Source organism: Neofelis nebulosa, chromosome X (genome assembly GCF_028018385.1).
Source record: "Neofelis nebulosa isolate mNeoNeb1 chromosome X, mNeoNeb1.pri, whole genome shotgun sequence".
Taxonomy (NCBI): domain Eukaryota; kingdom Metazoa; phylum Chordata; class Mammalia; order Carnivora; family Felidae; genus Neofelis; species Neofelis nebulosa.
This window is the reverse complement of record NC_080800.1, coordinates 118,260,974-118,275,865: the sequence shown is the minus strand read 5'-3', so window position 1 is coordinate 118,275,865 and position 14,892 is coordinate 118,260,974. Positions and strand designations below refer to the sequence as shown.

Here is a 14,892-nt window from a genome sequence, read left to right as displayed (position 1 = left end):
AATTGTGGAACTTCGGGGGTGTTTAGTGGGCTAGGGTGGCCAAAAACATTTAATGTAAAAAAAAGCCTGGACAAGGGAAAATAGAGACAGAGAATAAAGAATGAAATGAGATCTGTTGCAAATACGAAAAAAGAGTATTTTGTGCTTCGTGGTAGAACTGATTATTGCAAAAAAACAAAAACAAAAAACCTTTGCTAAATTAAGTTGTGATTTTACACGCCTAAATGAAAGTAAATACAAATGAATACGCAGTAGTAATTTGTGGGCTTAACTCTACCTACAACAGTTGCTAATCTCCACAACTGGTCTTGCCTAGATGCCTATCATAAGCTCGAAACAGATGAAAAACAAAAGCGCTGGGATTTAACAAAAAAACTCAAAGCCAGACATAGATTTTTAAATTGCTGAAACATAAAGATTCCTCAGCCACCATCTATGACATTTTTAATTGCATGCAAGATTGTATAATGTTGGCTGATTAAAAATTACTTAAAGAAAAGATGATTCAACTACTTTGAATTTACCACCAGAAACCTTCTACGATAATTTGCATGGAACCACAATGGGATGTATTTTGAGGGGCTACAAAAATCATTTAAAATTCTGATGCTGTCATCACCATAATTCACTGATAAGTATTAGAAGTTATCTAGGAAACAGTGGTTTAGCCTGCTCTTCTGAGATACCTTGATTTAGTACAGAGCACGGAAGCTGTAATTATTCACTGAGAGGCAAAGGGAAGAAGAGAAAAACTCCCTGCAGGTCACAGCCACTGGCAAAGAAATCCAAGTGAAGACAAACAAGCCCTTGCCTCTAGGTGTGAGCAGTTTGGGTGTAAAAACCTAAACTGGCTCAGACTTGTTTTTCTTTATTTTTCCAAGTTCTTTTACTGGACCTTTATGTGTGTACCTTGAGATGGATTTTCCAGAGAAAGGTCCCCAAATGTCTATCAGCTGCTCATCCCGAATGAGGCTCAGTCTTAGGACTTCTGACCAGTTACCGCTGAGTCAGGTCCACATCTTTACGTATTAACCTTTTAACCCGATGACCTATCATTCCATTCCATTCACCCAACATGCACTGAGCACCCAGACTGCGCCTGGTGCTGGGATATATAACCTACATGCTGCCGGGCGTGGAGAAGAGGAGGAGACAAATACAAACACGGATTAAGACAACGGTCCCATGAGAAGTCTACGAGTTGATGGGGGAAAGACTTAGGTACGATCGACTCTAAAAGGTAGTGACTACTTACACTGTTTTGAGGAAGCACGGTCGGTTAAACAGCTCAGGGAAAGGCTTTCGTTGAGGTGATGACATTTGGGATCCAGCTCAAAGCATTTTCGCGTGATTTCCAAAGGCATGGATGGGACTAGGTAAGGCTTCCAGGCAAAGGGAGCAACAGAGGCAACTACCTAGAGATGCAGAAAAACAAAACAAAACAAAAGAAAAAGGTAAGAAGTGGTTAGGTTTGGTCAAAGGGTAAGGAAAGGTTCAGGCAGTGAGTAAAGACGAGAACTGTCAATCTGCCTTCTGGAAAGAGTGGGCATGAACGGTGCATTTGTTGTGTGCCCATATGCTAGGTATTTATCATATATCAGTGCATTTCATTAGACATGACTAATTCAATACTGGATCTCTTCTTCAATGTTCCCCAAAAGTGATGTCTCAGCCGACTGAAGCCTGCAACAAACAGGTAACTAACTCTGATGCTGCAGCCCATTCATTCCATCTGGGGACGATTCGAATCCTAAGAGTCTACCTTAACGTGAGTTCAAACACATTCTTCTCTCTGGCACGCCTTTACGGTGAATAGTTCTCCCCTCTGTAAATGTACAGAAATTGAATCCCTTTCCTATAAGATATGCCTCCAAATGACTCTAGACAACTACCCTTCCAGATTTACAGGTGAGACACCGTCCGTCTCCTCAGTGGCTTCTCATCTGATGTGCTTTCCCAACTTAAAGGTTCCCTCCCGGATATTTTCTGGTTGTAATATCCCTCGGGAAATACAGTAGTCAGAGTGGCACGTCCAACAGAGAACAGAACAAAATGATCGCCTTCTTTATTACAAGCACCGCGTGTCACGAACGAAGCCTATTGTACAAAGAATCCATATACTACAGCTGTGGGTTATCTCACAAGATGGAAGGAGCAAGACCTTGAAAACAAAAATACACCAGCCACTAGGATCACCTAGAGCAGCTCATCTCACCTTCTCTGGACCTCAGTTCCCTCTTCCATAAAATGGAGCTAGTGGAATCACCTTCTTCATCAGGTTGTCATGAGGATAAGGTAGAATTACACATCAGACAAAAACACCTAAAACGGTGCCTGATACAAAGCAAGTTCGATGATAATTAATGCACAAGAGGCATAGAGAGATCAAGACAACGGATGAAGGTCCATTAACCTAGAACAAGAAGCGAAAGAAGTCGCAGTTTGCTTGAATACAGAACCAGTCTTAAAATATGGTTACCTAGTGTTTTTTTAGGAAAAAATTATTCATTTAGTGTAGAGGCCAGAAACAGGAAAGAGAGTAAGACTTCTTGGATTTGGAGACTTCCCAGAGAGATGAAAGAAACGTAGGCAGGCAGGAAGCCACTTGCCTTAAGCAAGGAGATCATAAAAGCAAACTTTAGGTGGCAGACAGGGACATACTCTGAGATTACGAAAATGATCCTGGAAAGACAGAGAAATTTCCACAAACTCAAAATTACAACCAAACTCCCCAAGTATAATGATGGCGCAAACCTGAATCTACCACTGTGGACTGGAGTCTAAGCAGTTAAGCCCGACAGCCAACGACAATAGGTTACAATTCTTTTGAGACAGTTCTGATTTCAAATGATCTTTTAATATCAAACTGGGTGGTGGTGATTTACATAGACAGTATCGTAATCTTGCAGGAGAGCAAGAAATTACAGAACAGGGACAATGACGATAATAGCTGAAAGATATCTGAGATCTATCTAACCACCATCATGTGATTTCCCAAAGCTGTAATCTCCATGAGGGCCTGGACTGTTTGGTTCTACTGCTAAAATCCTAGTGTTTAGCATAGTGCCTGGCACGAAGCAAGTGTTCAAAAATGATTAAACGAATTGAAGCGATGGTACTTCGATTTACGTCAATCTTTTCTCTCTAGTAATTAACAGGAAAGCACTTTAATTAAGAAGGATAGTCAAGGGGACAAAAAGGAGAGAAACTGCTAAGTCCTCTTCTGCAGCTAGTCTTATCGTGACGAGGACCTTCGTGGGCTACAGGGGACGGCACACACAAAAGAGATGAGAGAAACGCAACGTAGTGCGTGAAGCCTCTGTAAGGGAAAAAAGAGGAAGGTTCAGACAGCCTGCATGGGCCAAAGGTATTGAACTTGTGGAAAGCCAGTGTGGCTTTCCCTAAACCGACCCATTATTTAATTGTCAAATCTACCTGCTGTCCTGTAATCAACTAGACATAGTCTTAGTGTCTTATTATCACAAATGAGAGGTGAATGTAGTCTTGGAAATCACTACAATTATTTTCAGTCTTTACCAAAAAAAAGTCTAAGCAACACCAATCTGCTGAGCTACCCACATCTTTCACCAGGGTGCCCAGGACAACGTGTGCTACTAGTCTCCAGGATACAGTTCATGTTGCCTCCTGTGGCCGTAACAGGCCGGGAGATCTGGAACGCTGGATCAAAAACAGCCGTGATTTCATTAGCTGATACTATTGAACGACACGCCAGTGAAAGTCACCTGACACTTACACCTTCTCCCTTGCAGAAGATTAATCCTGATTACCGAGGATAATTTTGATTGCCGTAACACAACGTAAGTAGAAAGCCTTATGTTTGGACCTGCCTTCCCAGTACTACCATGCTGTCTCTTAAGACTTTCATGACCAGGGGCGCCTGGGTGGCGCAGTCGGTTAAGCGTCCGACTTCAGCCAGGTCACGATCTCGCGGTCCGTGAGTTCGAGCCCCGCGTCAGGCTCTGGGCCGATGGCTCGGAGCCTGGAGCCTGTTTCCGATTCTGTGTCTCCCTCTCTCTCTGCCCCTCCCCCGTTCATGCTCTGTCTCTCTCTGTCCCAAAAATAAATTAAAAATGTTGAAAAAAAAAATTTAAAAAATAAAAAATAAAATAAAAAAAAAAGACTTTCATGACCAATAGAAAAGATGGATGGAGGGGCGGCTGCATGGCTCAGTTAAGCGTCTGACTTCAGCTCAGGTCATGATCTCTCGGTTCGTGAGTTTGAGCCCTTTGTCGGGCTCTCTGCTGTCAGTGCAGAGCCCGCTTCAGATTCTGTCTCTGTCTCTCTCTTTCTCTCCCTCTCTCAAAAATAAATAAACATTAAAAAGAAAGAAAAGCTTAATGGAAAACTAATGTTTTTAAAAAAGGAGAGGGACAGGACTAAGAATTCAGAGTTTTCAAGAGCGAAGGTTTGGGACACCGTGTCAGGGAAGGAACACCTAGTTGAGTCCTGACTTAGAGCAAAGGAAACCTGGAAGGGGTGGTGTAGAAAGTACTTATATTATTTACAGCCTCATGAAAGAAAAAAACTGTAGCAGCTTTCATAACAACCTTGCTTGTTGTGTGTGTGTGTATAAACGCACACACAGATATATATTGCGTAGTAACAATTGTACATAGATTCACACACACAATTTTTCGCCCTCTCCTCTTCTCCCCTTGTTGTTTTATATAAGGATGGGTGCTGGAAATTAATTACAATTAGTCTTTAGATTATATCATGTTTAGGTGCAATGAGAAGAGTATTGAATGGCAGCCAGAGATGGACAACATGACTGTTGGAACTTTGCACTGACGATAGGAAGAAGCAACTTCATTTGAGGAAGGACAGAAAGCATAGAGTGTTGTCGTATGGAAGGTAAACAGGTGTAGAAGGATGGATGTGGATACTAAGTATCCACCCAAGAGTGGGTGGTCCAAATGCACACGCTCTCTGACCCTGGCCCTGGGACTCTGCGAATTCCATTTCTCCTTTGCTAGCTGGCACCCTCTTAAGTTTCACCAAGGGGTTGAATTCTGCCCGACAGAGACTGCAAGTTGGGAGGAGATACAAGGGACGTAGGATCGCTGAACCTGTCAGCAGTGCCCAACGACCGCTCTTGACCCTGACAGTAGCAGCTGATTCCAAAGCCACCTGCTCTCAGCATCCCAAGACCCTTCTTCTGTTCGTCCATGATGACAGTATTACAGTTACCTGCCTTACAGAGTCACAGAAGAACATCACAGCGCATCAGACTGAGAGAACCAGGACACCCAGGATTTTTTGTTTGTTTGTTTATTTTTGTTCTTTCCTAGCTCCTGACTTATCAATCAATGTCACCTTAATCAAGTTTGCTTTAGTCTGTTTCTTATATTGTAAACTGTGTTATTGCAGTGTATTTTATTATGATCTACAAGAGTATTAGGAGCATTGATAAGAAAGTATTTGTGAAGCTTCTTAGCTATGAAAAAAGATATAAGTTTTGGCTAAGGTTTAATATGGCCAGAGAAATAATTTTCCATATTAAACCTTTGGGAAAATACACAGGCACCAATCCAGATGAATGACTAATAAACTGAAAATCAGTCAAATAATAATACAGCAGAACAGCAGGGAAATGTGTTGTTTTTCTTCCCAAATGATTTCATGAAGAAAAACTTAAACCTCAAGTAGATTGAATAGCAAAACAGGATTTCAGGGTAAGATGCCAATGGCTGCCTTTCTGGCTTTCCTTCTATCTTCCTTCTTTTCTGGAAGAGGGAGCATCGGAAAGGAGAAGACTGATGGCTCTTCAGTAATCCTGACTCTCAGAGTTCTAATGAATCTCTGCTCAAATCCAAATGCAATATCCCCTCAAGAATTCTTTATCGGGGGTGGACTGAGCAAAAGCACAGATTAAATACCACGTTAGAAAAGAGAGTCAGAGCAAACCAAAAACAAAAACGAAAGAAGAAAGGTGTAAAGCCCCGTGACATCCATAAACAACAGTTAGGAGGCATCACTGTCAGATTGCTGTAGGAGTCCCAAGGCTAAACAGCTCTCTAAGAAGCAAATTCACATGAGGCTCCTGGGTGGCTCAGTTGGTTAATCCTCTGACTTTGGCTCAGGTGATGATCTCAATAGTTTGTGAGTTCAAGCCCTGCGTCTGACTCCGCTGTCAGCGTGGAGCCTGCTTCGGATCCTCGTTCTCCTTGCCCCTCCCCTGCTCTATTTCTCTCTCTATCTCTCAAAAAATTCCTGCCCCTCCCCTGCCCTATTTCTCTCTCTCTCAAAAATAAGTATTTTTTTTTAAAGTCAAGTTACAATGTGTTTTGACCTACTAAAATGGTCCAAAAATATAAACGAACCCACTTTTCAGCCTTGGTAAAACAATTTCAGTAAGATTCTTCTCTTTCTTGAAATGTTTTTCAAATGACCCATTGGAATATTGAAATATTGTGGCAATTTGTGCATATCGGTAAAAAATAATACTAAGAGTAATAACGTAAAACCAGACATGCTTATATTTAGGATATTATTTCCAGCACCTCTTATTTCCCAAGAAGAAGTTGGGGGTTTTTTGGTGGTTGTGTCCTGATCAGTCCCTCTCTCTATATATTAAGTAGAGATGACAGTTATATTGTGTTCTCTGTTCCACTTGAGAAGCCAAACAACATGAGCTTCTCTTCTTTTGGGTGTCATTCTTCTTGCAGCTTTCACGGTTTGGACATCAAATTTGAAAAGATTCTATTGTTTTGGTGTCTTCTTTCATTTTGTTTCTTTTGGTTATATTGGGTGTTTCAATTTCTGGCCCTTCCAAATGATTTAATTTCTTATTTTATAGAACATTTCCTGTTAATGTCCTCTCCAAATATGTCTGGCACACCGTAAATTTGACTCTGTATTCTGGAGGAATACCAAGGTTTTGGACTATGTCATCTCCAGAAGGACATACAAGTTGTTGACCTTGCCATTGGATGGAAGGCAATGTTCCGATTTTCTTAATTCCCTTGAATATGCGCCATGGAAGCCTACCACGACTGCCTTCAACTATAGGATTTCAGTGCTAATGAAAGTGAGAACTTTGGTAAAGTTTAAAAATGAGCATTTGGTGGTTCAAGGGCATTTCCCTTCAATACATTCGAGAATATTATTTATTACAATGTGGTCTCATCTGCTTTATCGCTAAACTAAGAGATCTGGGAGGACAGAGGCAGTGCCTTTCACCTTGGTATTCAGAGCCTCGATGTGTAACAGATAGTCAATAAGGATTTAAAATGAACTAAACTTTACGGTTGAGCAGATTACTTGCAGTCGGGCTATCTCATATCTTAACTTCATATGTTCCTGAATTCACAGAGTTCTTGGAATCTGAAAGGAAAGGCAGTGTTCTATTCCCAGGACAGATTGAGTAAAATATGTTAATTCATTTTTCAATATACATTTTGACCCTTTCAATGTGCAGCTACCAAGTCAACAATTGGGATGGGGATGGGAAGAGGGAGTGGTGTTGGTTTGTTTTAATTTTGGAGAGTTTGTCTGTGCGGTATTAGATGAAAAGTGGCTCTCTAGGAACCCTGAAGGTTAAGCCTGCCTTTTTCCAGAAAAGCTCTGAGGGTAAGTGTTTCACAGTCAGTGGGAAAGAGGGGAAAATGCATGGTTAAAAAGAACGGAATTACTTGAAGTGGGTAATGATTTGAATGAGGAAAAAACCTACCTGAGGGTCATGTGTAATTTATATGTTATATGCATAGCTATGCTAGTTTCTCTTCATCCATTCTTCCCCTCTAGGCCAATCTGTTTTTGCCACTAGTCTCAATAAATGATAAAAGCAGAGTCTCTAATGGATTGAAGACATCTTATATAATAATATTTAATAATGAGCTGAAAAAGAGACCCCAAAATATTTACCTTTGGAGCTAAAATCCACTTTCCAGTTCTTGCCAGTCCTTTGTTACTATGGAATTAACGTATGAAATTATTTCCTTGTAGTTTCCAATATGTTCACCAAATTCAACTTCTTTTATTTGCAGGACATCTTTTAGAAATCTCTCTTTTATAAAATCCTTCAACTTTTTACACACACGTATTAACAAAATGGAAGCTTTGGTCAATCTGTTTAATTTCAGGTTGAAATGTTAGCGCTTAGAGAGATTCAACCCATCGGTACAGGTCTCTGGGTTTGCACGACACAACTGGCCAAATGACCAACGCAAGTCTGACCATTCACCAAATTTTAAACCGGAGAATGACATGTCCTACACTTTTGACCAGAAACCCTCTTTAAGTGGCCACAGAGGGGTAGGAATGGAAGACCAGGCTCCCCGGGCCGCTACTCCAACACAGGCAAGCCCTGCTACTTGTCACCCAGGACAGATTCTCAAGGAGAAGTGAGAGTGTCTATCGGTGAGCCTCCTCTCCCTTCAAGGTTCAGGAAACTCACATCTCTGGAAACGCAAGCAGAGAAATGAGAGGAGTCATCATTATACGGTCCGTTTGTACTCTTTTTCTCATTGCCCTGAGTACTTGGATCCTATAGATTTGGTTTTCTGGATATTCTTTCATCCATAAAGATAATAAAAATGAAATTTTATTGAGTAGCTTCAGCTATAAGAAGTAAAATGCCCAAGAACTTTTACTCAGTGCAAAAGTTGGAGGTCATGCATTGAACATTTTTTTTTTTTACATTAGAATATTTTACCACGGGGAAATACAAACAGAATCCAGATAATATGAGTTAGAGTTCAACATTTCCAACAATGAGTATCCTGAGAAAGGTCAATTAGCGATAGTGCAGATACGTGGCTGTAGTATCTGTCTGAATAGTTATTGGATGATGGGGATTGAATTAATTTATACATAATTTATCCTTCGATTGTGATCTTAGATATAATTGCATCACATCCTGTCAGATCTGAATTTCTTTTCTCTAAACACAACACATGCCACTCTCATGACAAAATAATCTTATGGATAGAAGAATGCTAGTTCTTTAAATCACTAAGTTTCTAAAAATAGATGTTTTCTGCAGATAAAATGGTAAAGTTAGTGCCCCTAAGTCACTTGGACTTTTTTTGCACATATGGTACAAATAATGCTACAGATGACATTGTACGAATAACAGCCGCATATACTGTGGTTCCTTTTCCCCCTTTTTCTTTCTCCCTCTCTGTTTTCCCGAAAAGATATTCAGTAACAGGATTCGGGAAAATATATTTTTAATATTCTCTCCTGGGCCATTACGAGGAACCTCACTGGAACAATGGTATTTCCCACTTCTTGTGGCTCTGGAGTGCGGAAGATGAAATTCTAGACTGGAATCTCATCTAACAAAAGCAAGACTCTTTTAAAAACAATGATGGTGTTCGTCATGCTCAGCTCTGTAGAGGTTGTCATTGAAATGAGTGGTTAAAAACCGGATACTTGATGACAATAGAAAAGTAACTAAAAGATACCAGGAAGTATAAGCACCCATGGATTCATTTTAACCTAATGGTTCCTGGCTTTTGAAAGAATTAAAAGTAAGCAAAACAAGCAAATAATCCCATCATCCTCTTCTACTCATCATCCTTATAGAGACTTAGGTAGAAAATGCACATACAGGGGCGCCTGGGTGGCTCAGTCGGTTGAGCGGCCGACTTGGGCTCAGGTCATGATCTCACGGTCCGTGAGTTCGAGCCCCGCGTGAGTTCGAGCCCCGCGTGAGTTCGAGCCCCGCGTCGGGCTCGGTGCTGACAGCTCGGAGCCCGGAGCCTGTTTCGGATTCTGTGTCTCCCTCTCTCTCTGACCCTCCCCTGTTCATGCTCTGTCTCTCTCTGTCTCAAAAATAAATAAACGTTAAAAAAAATTTTTTAAAAAAATTAAAAAAAAGAAAATGCATATACAATCTGCATTTTTTTTTTAATTTTTTTTTTCAACGTTTTTTATTTATTTTTGGGACAGAGAGAGACAGAGCATGAACGGGGGAGGGGCAGACAGAGAGGGAGACACAGAATCGGAAACAGGCTCCGGGCTCCGAGCCGTCAGCCCAGAACCCGACGCGGGGCTCGAACTCACGGACCGTGAGATCGTGACCTGGCTGAAGTCGGACGCTTAACCGACTGCGCCACCCAGGCGCCCCTGCATTTTTTTTAATATCTCGAAGTTTCTTTGACTTATGAGTAAAAGGAAGTAATAATTATCTGTGCCAGAAAGGCACCCTTCTAGGTGTTTTGTAAACATTATCTTAGTTAATCCTCATAAAACTCAGGGAGATTGAGTTTGTCATATACCCATTTCACAGAGGAGGCAATGAAGACTCAGAAATGTTAACTGTGGGGTGCCTGGAGGGCTCAGTCCATTAAGCATCCAACTCGGTTTTGGCTCAGGTCATGATCTCATGGTTCATGAGTCCGAGCCCCTCCTCATGCTCTGTGCTGATGGCATGGAGCCTGCTTGGGATTCTCTCTCTCACTTTCTCTGCCTCTCCCTCCCTCCCTCTCTCTCTCCTCTCTCTCTCCTCTCTCTCTCCTCTCTCTCTCTCTCTCTCAAAAATAAATAAACATTTTTTAAAAAGTTAACTGCCCTAAATCATAGAGCTATTAAATGGTTTACCAAGAATCTCACCCCAAGTCCTTCTGGTTCCAAATTTCGTATTCTGTAAAATCCTCATATGTCTAATTTTATGTTTCTTTCACATTTACACATCAGTAAAGATTTCAAAAATTCCATAATTAATTTTCTAGGTGATTCACTGGAGCTTCTACTCTCCGTGAGCTCCCCATCATTGAGTCTATTCCAGCATTGGGTGTTTATCGATGAATATTTCAGCTTTGACTGGAAGTGGTTCAACCATAAGAATTTTAAGGTCCCTTTAAACACCAAAATTCTGTGATTAACAACAATGCTATGCACATACAACAGCTATACAGGGGATCCTCTGTGATGACAGTTGTTCCTATACTGTGATCCCCTGGCACAAGACTGAGGCCAGTTTTCTCATGAAGACCTTATGTGAGTAGACATTACTCAATTTGAGTCAGATCAGGGAAATAGAGCTCCAATTTTGAACTGAAAAAGAAGATAGTCAATCACAGATCCATGACACTGGCTTATACAGATGTCCTGCTTTCCTCTGACTCACCCTTGGAGCTTCAGAAAGAGATAAATTGTATTTTTGATATAGTAATCGGGATACAGTCACACCATAACTCATATCTTCAGATTATGCCTTTTCAGCCTTGCTTTATGTCCCTGATTTTGACCCACGTTTTGAACTGTCCAAAGGGAATCTCTACAACAAAAGATGTGGGGCTGGAAACAAGAACAATTTTGAAGGAAAGTTTTAAGTTTAAATTTCTCGGGAAAAATGATACTCTTATAAAAGCATGGGACAAAAAAGACCCTCAATATTTTTGCAAAAAAAAAAAAAAAAAAAGGTTTGCTGGCTGGGGATAGGACTCTGGCTCCTCAGATAGAATTGAGCACGGTAAAAATGGAAGGATTCTCATCCCCTTTCTGTCTTTCTGACAAAGCTTTGGTTGGTGTTTTGGAACTTGTACAGCCCATGGGAGTAATTCTCACAATAGATTGTTTGGCTATTAACTTCCTATTTTTTATTTCACGATCTTTATTATCTTTGAGTTGTCCGAGGGCAATGGAGCTTGTTTCCGGGCTCTAATCTTTGACAGAGAGTGAGAAAGATGACATTTTTTTCAAGTTAGAGAATGCTCAGAAAGAGAATGAGGAAACAAAACACATGCTATTATATCAGCATCGGCTTAGAAAAATGTGAGTCTAGAGAATATAGGTGGTATGAGTGAGCTGTGTGAACGGGTACTCGTTAGGAGCCAAAATTACAAAGAGCCTCTGAAACAACATACTCTTCTTTATTAATCCTCCAGAAATAATTTGTGAAAAATCAGCCAATGCCTGGAGTACTCAGACTTTAATACATTAATAGCTGACACCTTAGATTCTGGGGGATAAAAAAAAAAACACGTTACCTGCTGTAATATAAAGAAGTACCCCGGAAAAATGGAATATCGGGTTGGCTGGGTATGATCTAATCAATTAATCAACTAATCTCACCTTCTCCAATTCCTCGGTGCCCTACTGGATGACGGAATAAGTTTACAGGTGAACACTACCACTTTGCATGGCTCCATTTAGCAGCAGCAAAGGCAACTGTCTCTAGTAAGAGACAACTGAGACATATCACGCGTTCAGAATCAAGTCAAGGATGAGAGTCGAAAGAGCAAGATGAATGGAAGAAGCCCACCATTGGCAAAGGGGGAAACCAGCTGATTTAAGAGACCCTGTCATATATAATTGATGTGAACTGTTTTCCATGTCCTTTACTGGTTTAACCAAAGGTTGAGTATCAGTACTTTACCACTTGCAAACATTTATGTCCCAAGTGTTCATCTTTGGGGGGAAAATCTATTATGCTTCCAAAATTACCAGTGCCTTGATTCCTTTGTGGACAAGGACCTATGGAGTACCTGGAAAACCTCAAGGACGTGAGGTCAAATCTTGACTGTCGCTGACTACCTTGTGACCTTGGGCAAATCACTAATTTCCCTGAACCTTGACTTTTAAAGAAGAATCTCTCCCTTGTAGTATTGTTCAGAGAACCGAATGAAATAACGTTTGGAGGCAATATGGCTAAGAAGAGGCACTCAGTAGATAGAAGCTACTATGGTATGGATTAGATTATGATCTGAAAGCTACCGATTTCCACAAAATTTGCAAAAGTGAGCAATTAGTACAAGGTTTCTCAAAGTGTATATGATACCAAAAAAAAAAAAAAAAAAAAAAAGGTGTCCATTGGGAAAGACTACGTGCTATATCCCTTTCCCCCTCGTAAGTCAGAATTCATTTTTAACATAACCGAATTTGCGGGAAAATCCCAAAGTTTAAAAACCTGTTTAGCTTTGGAACACCTGGGTGGCTCAGCCGGTTGAGCAGCCACTTGGGCTCAGGTCCTGACCTCACAGCTCAGCTCCTGAGTTCGAGCCCCACATAGGGCTCTCTGCTGTCAGGGCAGAGCCCCTTTCAGGTCCTCTGTCCCCCCCTCTCTCTGCCCCTACCCCGCGCACGCTCTCTTTCTGAAAAATAAACTGTAACAAAAATACCGCTTAGCTTTATGGAAGCAAAGGTCTTCTAAACTTATTTGATCTTAGAAATGTCTCTTCCCAGAAGATACGTTAACATATTAGCTCTCAGGGTTGTGAGTCTGAGCCCCACGTTGGGTGTAGAGATTACTTACGGAAATTTAAAAAACAAAACAAAACAAAACAAAACCAGCAAGGCAGGGCAAATGAGGAATATGAGAGTGAGAGACCCCTGATGAGGGCCAGAGTTCCGTTCGCGTTTTATTCACTTGCGATTGGTAGGGTTTGACTGACTAAAAGTGCCTCGGGAATGAAGGCTCTCCAGGAGGTTGGTGACATGCCTTGGTGCAGTTGTTTATTTGCACGTCGGTGTGGTCCTATGGCTTCACTTGTACATTTGTAGAAAAACCGTGAGGCTATTGCAAAATCTGTCTCACAATATTTGCATTCGTGTATTTTAGGAAGAACATCAACTTTGTGTTTCTTTCCATTGCCATAAATAGTGCTGGAGTTTTCTTAACGCTTTTATTTATTTATATATTTACTTCCCCTTTTTAAGCTAGCAACTTCCTTTAGTTTACTATTGTTCTATATGGATATCACGTGTCCTTCTAGGCGCTGCAAGAGAGACGGCAGGACTAAAGGGTTGGGTTTTTAAATTACTTTGAAAGCTAAAGAAACAGAAGGCATGGAAGCTGTTACTTCTGTTATCTTTAGGAGTATCCACTTGGTCATTTTTAAGCAGCAAAATATTCTGTATCAAAGCATTCATTCTCATGACTTGGATTTTAATCACCGATAAGTTTTTAGCAGTATTATTCATTGTAGTTTATTCACATTGTAGCCGTACTTGTTTTCAGATTTCTGCCTCCATACCCATACGAAAAAGAACGTTTCACCGTTATTGCAGTCAAGTACAGTCAACTCTCAGAACAGTTTCTAAAGTTGAACAAAGGTAGGCATTTAAATCGTCTGATATTTACTGTCCAAATCTGGCCTTTTCAGCTATCACAGTCCTTGGAATGTGCATTATATTTTCAGGTAAAAATTTTTTGCTCATTCTATTGAATCTTGTTAACATTTATAGTAAAGGACAAACAATTCCTCTATCCCGATAAAATATATTGTAGCTTCCCGAATCCTTTGCATCTAGAATAAATGCCAACTTGTTTTGGTATCCATTACCACTTTCAAATTGCATTACACAATATAATGCAAATGTGAGTTCTTAATTAGCAGGATCTGTTTTGTTGAAATGTACAACAGTAGAGGGATTTTTCAACATACTGCAGCTGTTTACCTAAGGAGGAAACAAATTTCACCCCACTAAGAGGAGCTGAATAAGTGCATGTGTTGTTATGGACAGATCCTTTAGTGTTTCCCTAAGTAATGCTTTTTCATAATGGATTTCACATGGAATATATAGCAAAATTTGCCATTGCTGCCCACTCAATTTCTGCCTCTAGGTTTTTAAAAGAGAAGAAGACGAAAGTTGTAAGGGCAATGAGGAGTGGGGATTGATTATTAACAGAGAAAGGATTCTTTATGAAAGATGCAGTATTTACCAAGGCCATAAGAAATATGCCTACATACACATATCTACTTAAATATTCATTTAAATACCGTACATGCATCTGTATATACATGACAGGCTGCACCGAGCAAACAGTCGCATGAATATAACCCGAAGGCAGCCTCATGAAATGACAAGAATGAAAAAATCTGAACTTATATATGAACAGATACTAGAGATAATATCGAAAATGGGACGGTGTCCACAAATAATGCAATAACTCCTTTGCTCATCGGATTTTTTGCCTAG

The 14,892-nt window shown here is 40.5% G+C and overlaps 1 long non-coding RNA gene across 2 annotated transcripts in view; it reads right to left on the bottom strand.

Moving 5' to 3' along the window:
* The window catches only part of LOC131501971 (uncharacterized), a 355,252-nt gene that overhangs the window by 338,449 nt on the left and 1,911 nt on the right, over positions 1-14,892 (bottom strand). For both annotated transcript variants that reach the window (XR_009256932.1, XR_009256933.1), the window contains exon 2: positions 1,256-1,415. This is a non-coding gene — a long non-coding RNA (uncharacterized LOC131501971). The remainder of the gene's footprint in view (positions 1-1,255; positions 1,416-14,892) is intronic.